Below are 14,162 nucleotides of genomic sequence, written 5' to 3'. Positions count from 1 at the left end.
AGCTCAGCAGATGTAGGAGTCCATCAGCAGGTTCTTTAGTTTTTGGAAAAGAGCCCAAAAGCAAACTGAATTTGCCAGATTTCCCGTAAAATCGCATTCTGTTGATGCTATAAGAAATTTTTAGTCACGACACAGGAATAGCATCTATGTTATGATCCATCTGGCTTTTAGTGCATTTATTTTCCCCCCGCCCACCACTGGTTTTCCAGTCACATCGCCTGACGTTGCATCATCAGTTCCAAATAATTTTTAAACCATGATGATGCATGACACTGAAATTAAGGCAGGAAGTCTGTAGATGCTAGACTATCAATTTCTAAAATCACAAGTTGTTCTTAATAAATCCTTTATTGTTATTATTTCTAAGTTGTTCTTAAATAACAAGTGGTTCTCATTACTATTTCACAATAGACTTCTGAAATGGCCACGTCAGACTGGCGCTCCACTGCCTTTATAACGGAAATGATTAAACAGTCTCACTCGAGGAGCGTAAAAGCCAAGTGAAGAGGTATTAAGAAAAACAAACGGTGGGTGAAAGAAAAATATATAGAAGAATGATAGACAATGACGTTAGAAAGGTAAGTGAAGAAGTCTTCAGCAAGGCTAAAAATTAAATCCAAATATACTGAGTCAACAACAGCATTCTTCCTGTGAAAGAAATTCCATCAGAGAATGGCTCAGTCGGAAAGACACATAACTCCTCTACATCTGAAACTATCACCTGTGTTAGCTTACTCTATATTTTCTTCCTTCTACAGCAAATCACAAAACATATCTTCAATGCACTGAAATGAAGCCAGGCCCTGATCTACAGGAATCATCTGAACATATTACGAAAATGCCATTACACAAATCTAGGCTGAATATATACTCATAACCTCTGTTAGCAGAAAAGCTCACATTAACTTAACACTATCACAAGCAGAAGAGGTTAAACCAGAAACCACACTCTTTGCTCGATTCTGTGCACATCACATTGTACCTACTGGCTAAAATCAATGAGAACTCTCCTCAGTCAAGAAGGGGACAACACTGCCTTTCCAACCCAGAGGCAAAAAAAAAAGTTTGCTTTTATTTGAAAGAATAGGAAGAAGAGCTGCCTTCACCTTCTCAATTTCCAGCCCTTTTATTTCCATCTTGCCTTCTACTACGTTAAGAAAAGCAGCAGCTTCTGTTATGTTTCTTGTGACTTCTGTTATGGTTTTTGTGGAGTATCTGGGCTTCTAGAGCTGTAAGTATAAAGTCTGCTCTACTGTATGTGACATACATGGTTGGTAGAGGACTCATCTGATTTAAACATCATGGTTTTCATTTATAATTTAGTCAAATCTAAGAATATCTTCCCAATGATTTTTAAAATGCATCTCTGAGATACCTACCAAAGGCTCAAGTACATCTCTACTTCCGGAGCTATAATCAAGTTCAAGGTCAAATTCTTTTCCAAACTCTACTGATTTTTCAGTAAAATGGATGTCCTGATTTCAGCTGGGATATTTAATTTTCTTCCTAGCAGCTGGTACAGTGCTGTGTTTTGGCTTTTGTCTGAGAACAATGCTGATAACACACCAATGTTTTAGTTGTTGCTAAGTAGCGCTTGCCCTAAGTCAAGGACTTCCAGTTTCCCATGCTGTGCCAGTGAGGAGGAGAACAAAAAGCTGGGACAGGAGAGCACAGCCAGAACAGCTGACCTGAACTAGCCAGAACTAGCTGACCTGAACCTGAAAGGGATATTCCATACCACAGCACATCATGCCCAGTATATAAACTGCAAGGAGTTGGCTGAGAAGGACTGATCACTGCCTGGGCAGGAGCTGCCTCATGAGTGGTGAGCAATTGTACTGTAGTAATATTAGTATTACATTGTATTTTATTTTAATTATTAAACTGTTCTTATCTCAACCTACAGGTATTTACATTTTCCCAATTCTCCTTCCCATCCCACTGGGGAGTGGGTAGGGGGAGTGAGTGAGTGGCTGCATGGTACTTAGTTGCTGGCTGGGGTTAAATCATGACAATAGAAAAGAAGGAGAAAAAGAAGGAAGAATATCTTAACCTCAAATAGGTATTTAATAGCATGGTATTTTATTTATTCCTGAAACCTGATTTCTTACTATAATCACTCTGATGAGCTGTCACCCTAAATGGTTTAATTCCAACAAAATTATGAACACCTTCAAAAAGGGCTTCAAAAAGAAAAATAAGCAACCTTAACTATAGATGATGTTTCTAATTCTGACTGTTGTGATCTCATCTCTTATTTCTTCACTGCATACCTTCAGATCCTAAGTAATGGAAATATATTTGCAGATCTGGACTAAGTTCTTAACAAAAGTCTAAGTTGTTTGTATATATATACACTTGTTCTTGTAACAAGTAACAGCTAAGTAATACCATAAGATTAACAGAATTTAAAAAATCAATTTTGTATTTTTCCATTTGTACACTCTGTACACGCCATCATTTGAGAGGCAGGCAATTTCTTCATTTTCCCTAAACCATCTCTGTGTCTGAAATTCCTAGAAAAAAAATAAAAATATTCACACAGAAATAGGCAAAGGTCAAGTCAACTACTCCTCCTGAAATTTCAAATGTTTAATTTCATATTTACAACATTCTTATGTTTTGCTTTTACTGATTTGCCACAGCCTGTCAACATGTTATAGGCAACACATTACAAAATTCTTCTCTACTATTCTGTAGCCGTTCCTTGTCTTATAGTCAGCTGTTACATTGCCTTCGGCAACACCTGCTTATCTGTAGAGCTGCCTTTGGAAATTCTGACATACAATTTTTAATGATACAATACAAATTCACATGCACAGAAGTGATTTCCACTGTTCTCACATAATGACAGGCAAGCAGCAATAGGTTTACTCCAGTTCTGGGTAGGTTCATGCTGCGCTCACGAGCTAAATCTCAGTAGCTGGTTACACCTTGGACCCTTTATCATTCACATATGGCCACTGCATTTTCACATGCTTGAAAACTGAAGGATCATTACATTTCATCTTAAAACATATTTTACACATTTTTATTAATACTTTATGATCCTCTTTTTTTCTCGTGAAAGTTGCAACTTGGTAATTTCTTTCATGAAGATACAAACACCACCTCTTTGAACTGCTTTTTTCTTTTGATTGCTGTAATTCTTTTTTAACATGTTTGTATATTTTTAAAAAATTTATTTTAACTGCTGGAGTTAGTTTTCAGATTACTACAAACATTAGCAGCTTACTGACTTTTCTGCCTTCTTGCACACAAGACATTCCATGAAGTATATGTATAGAGGGAGAAACAGAATGTATTCCTGAGATCAAGTCTGTCACCAAGAAAATGCAATTTAAGCAGCAAGCATTTCCTTGTTTTAAACCTGTAGTCCAACAGAAAAAAACCCCTATATTTATCAAATTAATTTTATATTAGCTGCTAGACATTTTATAACAGGTACCCTGCAATTTTGAATCCCTGAATATAGAATAGAGATACATCTAAATTGAATAAAAATTTGAAATTTTGAATCAGGTGATATTCATTACAATGGTTGTATTATTTTCATACAAAAAGTAAAAGTGCGTATTTCATTTTGCTTCAGAAGTCAGTGGTACTTTACTAGTTTATGTGAAATCCCTCAGGAATAAAACATATCGGCAATCATCTTCTGGTTCTTCAGTCTATCCCCTCTTTCAGCTTTTAACTCCCTCAGTGCAAATTTTAACCCCTACTTTGTTTTCTGTTTGAGAGAGAGGATGTACAAAATATTCGTGTGAGAGAAACCAGAATAAAACCAGAAGAGAGATGACAACAATAGCAAAAAAAGCAGCGAAGTATTGCAGGAAGGCATACGCTACCTTATATAAAAATCTGATGTTATTTCTATTCTTTTCTAATTATTAAGAATTTTCATTAACCTTTTCATTGAGAGATGCTACACACTCCTGTGTAGAAGATTTAATACTGTATGTTGTAAAGCAAATAATACTGAAATTTTACAGGAAGGCAGTTTGTTTGACAGAGACAAAAGAATTGGTGGAGCTCATCAAACTGAAAGTCCATATCCTGTCTAAGACAATGACCAGCACCAGATGATTCACAGGAAGAATCTTCCTAGTCCCTTTATTGTTGACTTCTGACCTGAAGCATGTGTCTTTCATCACTTACATTTTTTTCGACCTGGCTACAGGATCTCTGGCTGGTTTTATTCATATAAATAATACCTCTGCTATGCAAAAGGATTACCGAAACAGGCTCCAAGAGACCTAGGAATATGTATGCCTAAAATAGCGAAGCTAGCAGGTAAAACCCACTTTTTCTTTTTTTTAAGATTGGCTTTAAGCAATACGTTACGATATGAAGACTTTACATTTCATTAAATTTTATTAAAGCAAGCTCTGCATTGCAAAACCAACAATTGGGCTGCAGCTGCAACCATTAGAGCAGAGCAGACAGCAAATATTAAGCCCAATACTGTTACGAGTTCGTATGCCAGTTAAGACAAAAAAGCAACACTGCATTTGCAGCCTTAGTGGAATTCCACTGGAGCAGTTGCACCGTGTTTCTGTATAGAACACATTCCTTGTCCTTTAAAGGGTATGCTATCTTATACTTGAGAAGGGTTTCTTTCTTTTTTCCTCCCGTAATTGAGAAGTATTGTTTACTGCCGATTTAAGGCTTGTTTTGACGAAGAGAGAGCTGATGAGGCTCTCAAGAGCTTGTATTAAATCAATACTAGACAGAAGTGAGCAGCTTGTATATGCGCTGTGGGATACACTTGCTCACATATTTATCTTCCATGATTTGAGAGAAGGTTACAAATATTTTTATATATACACACATACGAAAGAGTGCAAGTAAGCAAGCTCACATTCCATGAGAAGTTTTCTGGCTATGTCAGGAGTGAAGTCCACCCCCTACTAGACAAACCTATTTTTTTCAAACACAAGAGGATATTATCAGAGAAGTCTGTGCTGATATACAGAAACCAGAGATCGTCATGGCTCGGTGAGGTGATGAGCTGACGGGTGGATGGCGCCCATTATCTTCACTTCTCAATCCAAGTTTTCCTGAAAAACCACCCGGGGAGGAGAAGGCTCCAACTGAGCATCAGGCACAGAGGACGAGAAAAGGATTAGGAGCAAAGAGCAAGGAAAGGAAGGATAATGCAAGAGATACTGCAGAGGTTTCAAAGAGCTAGAAAATAGATTCTAGATTAAAAGACCGAGTTGTCAGTACTTTAAAGCAACCTTCACGTTTTAACTTCTGTACAAGCCTATTTCATAAAGTAACTCTGAAGTAAGAAACAACTGACCAAAAGGAATTTACCTTTACTATATACAGAAAATACACTCAGGTTCAGCTGTTTCAACTCTCCTTGGAATTTTAAAATGTTTCAAGCTTTTGTTCGAAAAGCATACCACCCGCTACCCAGCCACCAGCCAACGGAACCTGAAACGAAGTATAAGGGGAAGCTGGTGCATGAAACTCAGCTTAACTGCTTCTACATCAAGCCCGGAGGTAAGACAGCATTACCCAGCTGTGTGCATGCAAACTGTATTGGTATCTACCTGCTGGCATAACTATTCCCTTTCTATTTAAATACAATAATCTGTATAATATATGAAACTACACGAATAACTTATAGTAATAGTTGTGGATAATGTACTGTGAAGTCCTGCGTGTGTGATTCCACTACCACAGTATTTAGGTAAGTCTAAAATCTGCGGAGTTAAGTAGATCGATGGCTTCTCTTTGTAATATATTCTTTTGAGTATCCAATGAACATTGCTTTCCCACTTCACTTTGATACCAGAGAGAAAAGGGAAAAAAAAAAAGGCATGTAGGTATAAGGAACAAGAAAGAAAAAGGGGTTTTTCTGCAGACAAAAAGCCTGAGAAGTTTAAAACACACAAAAGCTCAAAACATTAAATGCATCTGTGTGTGCGTGTGAAGGGACTAATCCAAGAATGGGGTTACGCAAGAGATTTCTAAAAACCAACTAGCTCTGTAATATTTTCATTTGCAGAAGAAATATGCAGGCATAGTTACACTGACCTGAAAACATCTACCATTTTATGCTATACAAGGAAGTGTGTATGAAGTAGAGGGTATACAGGTAGTCACATGAAAATAACCTCTTTAAAAAAAAAATTATCTGTTCCAACTTGAACTCTTGAGCTTTACTGCATCATATGCCTATGTTATCTTGAAAAGATGTCCGGAATTCCCAGCGCTGGCAGTACACTCTCAGCAGTAAATGTCCAGGCAAGCTAATATGTTGCTTATATGCTGACATCCATAAATGGGAAACAAAGACTGTGTCTAGCAGATATATGCAGTATTCTACTCCTTCTATTCAATACAGAAACTCATCCACAACTACAGGATGCTTGATACATGCTTTTAATTCTATTTCATATACTTTCCCTACCAATCTGTTTGCCCAGGCAGTGATAGAGTTCCTCCATACACAAAATAATTACCAGCCATCAAAAAAACTTACATAGCTTTCTTATCTTAGCTCCTTAGCCTGTTTCTTCTCACATGACATATAGTTTCTCTGATTTTCCGATTGGACTCCATCATTCCACAAAACTGAAAATGCATGTTAGGATTACTGCACTTTTTTTCCCTACCACCTTCATCGCACAGCAGAAACACACCATTAGAGCAAAAAGATGTCTGCAGTCATCACAGTCGCAGTTGCAAAAAACTACTTTACAAATGCAAAGCGTCCTAAATTGTCTCCTTTGCTCAGTCAAAGACTTACACAACTACCAAATCCTCAGGGAAGAAGAAACAACAAAAATGTCCTTTTAGGAAAGTCTGAATAGAAATATCTGTGCTGAACTAGGTGGGGTGGCAAGGGACATACATAGGTTTTACCTATCAAAACTTGTATCTTAATCTTAAGGCCTTCACAACTGGCATGTACAAATTCTGCTGAAAACCATACATCATATTTAGTTCAAAGGAAAATATAAATAATAAGGTAATCCTGGAAAAAATAAATTTAGAAATACTTAGTCGTCCAAACAATTTTGCCTTACAAAAAACAAACAAAAAAGGGATATTACAGTTCTTCCTCTGTTTTATGTTTGGTTTATTTTTTCATTTGAACCCTAAAAACCTAAATCACAGAACTACATTTACTCTTCACAATAAACACACACAGACACACACAAAAAAAATCCCAAATGACCTAAAGTAGAATTAACCAATATCGGCTAATTCTAGAATAACATTAATAATTTAGTTTATTGGCTGGGGCCTCTGCAGGTCATTTATTCTAACCTTCTCCTCAAAACAGGGCTAGCCTCAGGAAGATAGAGAGTTAGGAGAAGAAATTATGATCAACTACAATTTTCCACAGAAAAGTATATTCTATGGCACTTTTTCAGTTAATCTATTTTTTAAGTAATTAGCATACTCCTTTACAACAAATTATCCTGTCCCTTTCACTACGTTAAAAATCCACTTCTGCTTCCATAGACTCAAGCAGAGTTTAGATACAGATTTCAAAACCAGGCGTAAACTCCAGAACAGGCAAGCCAGCTAACCATTAGACAGCAAGATCATGATCCCTAATCTTAAGATTCACCTGCCTTGAGCCAGCACTGGTGCATGTCCATCCACACCCAACCGCAAAACAGCATTTAGTAATGCCATCAAGTTATATTTTTATATTTCAACAGGCAAGCACTGAAGATTTTTAGGCATCCTTGAAAATTAAAATGAGACAAAGCACAAAAATCTTAATCTATAAAGGTATCTATTTTATCTTTTTATTTATAAAAATGTAAATTAGTATCTACCAGTTCCAAGGGGCAATTTATTATTTTTCTTCATATTCCAAAGCAACTTTTACCATCTTCTTAGCACATTAAAATCATCAGCAGATTGAAGTACAGCCCACAAAGGGAGGAAACGATATGGGAAATGTAATAGGAAATTAGTAATGCTCTTATATATGCTTTTATAAACTGGTTTAGGAACAGATAATTCCTGAGTGTAGGTACAGGGTAAACTGAGTAAACTCAGTAAACAGGGTAAACTCAGTAAACTGAGTGCTAGACAGCATCTCACATAAAAAAAATAAAAATTACTGTCACTATGCATCTGATTGATAGGCAAGTTTCTTCCTGCTCTTATTTATTTGCTTCTCAAGAAAATTTGCACATGACCAAGTATAAAATAGTTAAGTTGGAGAGAATCTACAAAACAGGTTTCTAAAATAAATAAATGCATGCCACAGGACAAAACTCATGCTGCGACCTTAATTTTCTGGGTTTAGAATCAACTCTTACTACAATGTTAATATATTTTCAGTATGTATATGTTCCTTTTAAATTTAAAAAAGGAAAACAATATCTATGCTTAACAGTGTTAGCATTCCAATGCTCTCAGCAAAACTGAGGTTTCACTTTGAGGTCAATAACACCCAGGGAAGATAACTGTGACCTCTGCTGCTGCTCTGCCTTGCTGGATGCCTGATGAATTTTTATAATGCTGATTAGAGGACAGAAAGTGGAATGGGAAGAAGGAGGAACTATTTGTTTCTTCCTCTGAGACCAAAATGTCTCCTTTTTGCCTGAGACAAAAAGGACAGAACCTCAGGTAAACCACAAGCATTTGTATTCTGCACAAATGGCAGTAGTCAGTCCAGGCAGGCGTTTAAAAAAAACCTTTAGCCAAATCTGTTTAGCAAACAACGGGCTAAGAAGAACATACCTCTAACAAGGGCAAGGTCCTTCTGCCAAAATTACTTTGAATTTCTATAGTTTGAGCTTTCACTTTTCAAACGCTTTTGGTACAAATGGACAAACATTTTTCAGAGCTTTAAACTACAGAAATGTTTTCTTTTACAAAACCTGCAGGTTCTAGCAGGCCAGAATAATTGTTCTGCAATCAAACTTAACCTCAGAACAACTATTTTTAAGTTATTCAGTTGTGACAAAAACATTGTGTTTTGCTTAATGAAGCAGCAACAGAAAGCCATGTAGCATTTCTGAATCAGCAGACCACTGAATTTAGAGAAAAATAATATGAATTGAACAAAGTTGAAAATACTTAAAGATATCTGTTTCAAAATTCAAGACCAATGAGCATTTGAGGAATAACTGATTAAATACACATTTCAATTTACTGCATTCATCCTCTTGGGTTCTTTTTTGTTATTGGACTAGATACTGTGTGTTGACAGGTAGGAGGCTAATAAATAAGGCTCTACATTTTAATCTGACCTTTCTACCAACACCAAAAATCAAACAGAAACTCTATTACATCACAAAAACAAAGCCTGGGAAATCTATTTTGCCTGTCTCAATAGAAACAACTGAGGAAGTAGTTGTTCACTGGTCAACATTAGAATCTAAATATATATGCAAATTTAACCACCAAAGGCTGATTTCATTCTCAGATAAAAACACACCTCAGAAGAAAGATTTCAAATATTGAATTACAGAATATACAACGTAGTATAGACTACAAACATTCCAGGGTAAAAAAGACACTAATATCTAAAAGAAGATTCTCATGACATATTCATTTTTATGTATCACTCAAATTCTATTACTGTTGTCTCCTGCTTTCCCTTCGGAAGTAAACTTCTAATAGTCTTCAAACTAAGACATCCTTTACAAGAGAAACACTACTTGCAGGGTCAATGGGTCTCCAGAAATGCCTACAGAAGTGGGGCATTTGTTGCGCATTTAGTTTTTATCAGTATTTACTTAGAAGGATGAACTGAAATGAGCCACAATCAGTCTCCAAGAAGGTAAGTTGTTCTGTTTGAGGGGGGTCTAGGATACTGTAACATAGAATTTAAGAATGAAAAATAATAGTTTGAGAAAAATATACACCATTTGGAGAAATTTTCATGCAATATATATATATTTTCATGCAATATAAATAATTCTGATCTACAGGGAAAAATAAACAACCCAACAATCACCTACAAACCCCCCTCGAACCCCAAAAACTCAAGCTACTTCTTTAGACAGGTGGCAAACTTCCCACTCCATACCATCGGATCTACTGAACATTTTTGCAGTGTAGGAATACAGGAAAACAATACTAAATTTTCAGGGTTCTGATTGATAGACAGAAAATGAATTTAGTTTAACCAGTAATTTACAGTTAAGCCTTTCTTCTGAACTATGTCATATTAATCACATCAAGTCTTCAGCAACTGGTTCTAAACATTGGTTTCGACAATAAGTATCACCAAAGATTAAGGAAAAAAGTAGTAATTATGTAGTTAAGGTTACTCAAATATAAAACTCAGGAAATTTTTTAAACCCTTAAAATCATTAGATGATCTAAACAGAAACAGAACTACTGTCTTGCTCTCAGAAAGAAAGTGTCCAAAACTGCAGATAACTACATAAGTTTAAAGGTCACGCTGAAAGTACTTATTTGATCTATAAACCTTCTGTTTCTTGGTGGACAAGGATTTCTGCTGGCATTCAAAACTGTAATTTGAGCTTCCCTCCTGGCTTTGAAATGAATAACCCTAGTTCTAGCCTAACATTTCCCAAACTAAACTCTTCCGTGAAACAGTGGATCAGTGCAAACATTAACTGGCATGGATCCCAAATCCAGCCTGAAAAGTCCTGGGATTAGACTGTAAGTGTCTGCAACATGGTGTTTAAACAGTAGCTCAAGTTTACATGACCAAGATCATATGAAACAACAGAAGAAATATAAAAATCAATAAAACAAAAACGGGAAAAAATCATTTTAAGTATTCATAAAACTTATATTTATCGTGTACAATTTTGGAAAGCTTTTTCCATTGTCATCATACACTGGATGCAAAGCAATCTTTACAAAATAATAGCTATAACATGACAAAATGTTGGCAGACTTGTTGTACACAAGTACCACCTTTTCCTGCCAAGAGCAAGAGCATTTATTTTAGACTGTGTGATACAGCCAACCATAGATATTCAGCTGTACTGAAATTAAGCTGGTTTCAACAAACATTCAGAATATTAGAAGAAACAAAACACCGGGCAGGACTTCTTTATTGTTCCAAGTGCTAGCTTTTGTATTTTTCTGAAATTTACATTGTCACAAACAAAAACCTAAGTCCCGTTATATGGGAAAGCAACTATCCCAATTAGAGACACAGGGGAAATTCTGCTAGTTTTGCTGTATCTAATAACAAGATATGTATGAAAAATAGAGTGAGAAGTAACCAAGTCAAACAAAAGATAACTTGTTTCCAGATCCTTTTAAGTATTACTGCCAAACTGTCCACTGTTTTGCCAAGTAAACAGCTATCACTGAGTACTCCTCGTTAGTATCTGGAAGCAAGAGATAAAAATAATATTATAAGATCAGGGTGTAAAAAACCCCAGTTTTGGATGAAAACTCCATTTAAAAAGGAAGACGCCTGAAGTCTTGGTTTTGCAAAAATTATAAAAACAAGTATAATAAAGCAAAACACAAAGAAAGCATCCATATAGCAAATTCAAGACTGATACTCAGAATTGTGTCTAGGTGAGACCTGAGTGAAAACAGATACTTAATGTTGAGAAGGTTCCTTTATTTTAGGTAGCAAAGGCTTCGAAACACACAGTAAGGAAGAAAAGGCTAGAGGTATCTGCATCTTGGCAGAGAAATCACCATATGAACAATCTGTAGCGACCTAAAGAAAACCTGGAAAAGTCAAATGAGTTGGTAAATAACTTTTCTTCTATGGATCTGTAATGCCAGTTTGATCTGGAAACACAGATATTTCCATGAAAATCTAAGAAAAGGGCAGGTTTTCCTTTTGAAGTACCATGACCTTCAGATTTCTTGAAGAACTAATGATTAATCCTTTGTAAGAGTATTTAGAAGATAAATAAGTAGGGGAACATACCACTGGAACACATACCTGGAACACACCTGATACTAACTGAAATCCTAAACCAGTGGATTTTTTTTGATAAAGCAAACATGCATCTTTTCTCATACACCAAAATTCTCCAATTAAGTAACAGATACAGATTTACCTATGGATAGATCAAACAGCTAAAAATCAGGCCCACGCAACCAGGCTGAAGATAACTTTATAAAACTGGGAGTATACTGACTGAAGATCCTGTTGTTTCTTTTCTTGTGGTTGCACTCAAAGGAATGATGCAGTAAAGTGTGCCACAATGTCAAGAAGCTATCAGATCTTGTGGCTTAGAGATCCTAAACTGAAAGAAAGGTGTTATTTTCATGTTGCCACTGGCAAATTGTAGGTATTGTGGGTTCAGCCCAGCCAGCAGCACAGCTCCATGCAGCCACTTGCTCCCTTCCCCTCAGTGGGATGAGGAGAGAATCAGAAGCGCAAAAGTAAGAAAACTCCTGGGTTTGAGACTAAAGACAGTTTAACAGGTAAAGCAAAGCTGTGCATACAAGCAAAGCAAAATAAGTAATTCATTCACTACTTTCCATCTGCAGACAGATGTTCAGCCAGTTCCAGGAAAGCAGGACTTCCTCATGTGTAATAGTCATTTGGGAAGACAAATGCTGTATATCCGAACATCCCTGTTCCTCCTTTTCCCCCCGGTTTTATTGCTGATCACAATATCGTATGGTCTGGGGTTTCCCTGGGGTCAGTTGGGGTCAGCTGTCCCAGCTGCTTTCCCTCCCAAATTCTTACGCACCCCCAGCCTACTCACTGGCAGGGCAATGTGAGAAACAGAGAAGGCCCTGATGTGATACAAACACAGTTCAGCAGTTAACTGCCCTAAAAGAACAGCTGCCTAGACAGAAAAACCCAGAAAAGAAGCCGTCTGCATTTTGCTGTTGCACAACTAGCCAAAAAGCTCTGGACGACTTACTTGAACATAGGCCCACTGCCTAAAATTCTGATATCTCTTAGTAAACAAATGGCATACATCCTTCAAAGACCCCAGTTTTTCTCCTAACTACAAACCAAACGAATCACAGTTAACATGTAGTAATCAGACTAAAGGTTGTCTTACTTCATGTCGGCATAGAGTTATGACAACTTCTAATTACTCTTTATACCAATTATCTCACAAAAACGAAAAATTAATAGATCAGATTTCAAAAGGTAAATATTAGTTATCATGCATAAACTCCTAATGGAATTTCAAAATGAGATAAAAAATATTACATACACATAGGAAAGACTTCAAAATCAGATGGGATAAATAGGTCTCATGGTACTTAAATTTCTTATGTCTCGTCTAGTTTATGTTAGCCTGGAGATGTCTGCATCTCTTTTCAGTTTCTTTGGGAATTTCAATTTTTTGTCAGGGTTATCAAATACTTGCAAAAATAGAAGTTTCATTTAGGTTATTTAAAATCTTATTTCTCTATTGTTTCTACCACATAGTGTGCGTGAACAACAGGATTCCCTCTTGATATACTTTCCAACTGCCAATTAGTTTATGAAGTAAAAAGGTCTAGCAGATTATCAAACTGGGCTGCTTTGTATGCCACAAATTTCCTCTGCTTTTACTTCATCTGGAGGGAACACTTCTGCATCACAGTTTACATAAAACATTTTTGCAGTCTGCTTTTATGCATCAAGCACAAAGCATAGATCGTACTACAGCTCTGCTTCCAAGTACGGATATAAACTGTGTATTTATAACCGCTCATTCTCATATAATTGCACATTGTAACAGTCTGCATGTAAATCTGCATGTAAAAGAACAGTTTTCTCATGTCTGCCACGTATTTCTGAGTTTGCCTGACACTTGCTAATTCTTGTATAAAGATAATCATGCAAGATAAACACAGAGCCCAAAGTAATAGCTTTGTCTTTCATCAGGGTTTAAATGAGGCTCAACGCTTATGTTGTCAAGAATTAGCCCTAATAATTAGGAAGTAATCTGCCTCCGAACTTGCTATAAGAACAGTATTTTGGAGCTGTAGCAGAAGACAGGGTTTGAATTTGCTGCATTTGTCCATTCTTACGCAGAAAAAAAAGACTACGAATATTACTCCAACCCTTAGTAGATCTGCTTTACAGCACTACTTCCCAGCACTGACTAGGATATATTCAGAACACGCACAGTATCTCTGTGAGTCTCTAAGCCCATCACATACACGACCATAAAAGTCTTCTATTTGTCAGTTAACTGAAGAGATTACTTTTAAGCACATTCTAATACTTTCTTTAGAAGAGTTGCATTTTAGGAAGCATCAAGCAAGCG

At 36.4% G+C, this 14,162-nt stretch overlaps 1 protein-coding gene across 2 annotated transcripts in view; it reads right to left on the bottom strand.

The window, feature by feature from the left end:
- Window positions 1–14,162, bottom strand: part of DCP1B (decapping mRNA 1B) — a 46,974-nt gene that overhangs the window by 28,875 nt on the left and 3,937 nt on the right. The gene's annotated exons all lie outside the window — the stretch shown is intronic.

This window comes from Strigops habroptila, chromosome 3, assembly GCF_004027225.2.
Source record: "Strigops habroptila isolate Jane chromosome 3, bStrHab1.2.pri, whole genome shotgun sequence".
Lineage (NCBI taxonomy): Eukaryota > Metazoa > Chordata > Aves > Psittaciformes > Psittacidae > Strigops > Strigops habroptila.
This window is presented reverse-complemented; position numbering and strand designations above follow the sequence as displayed.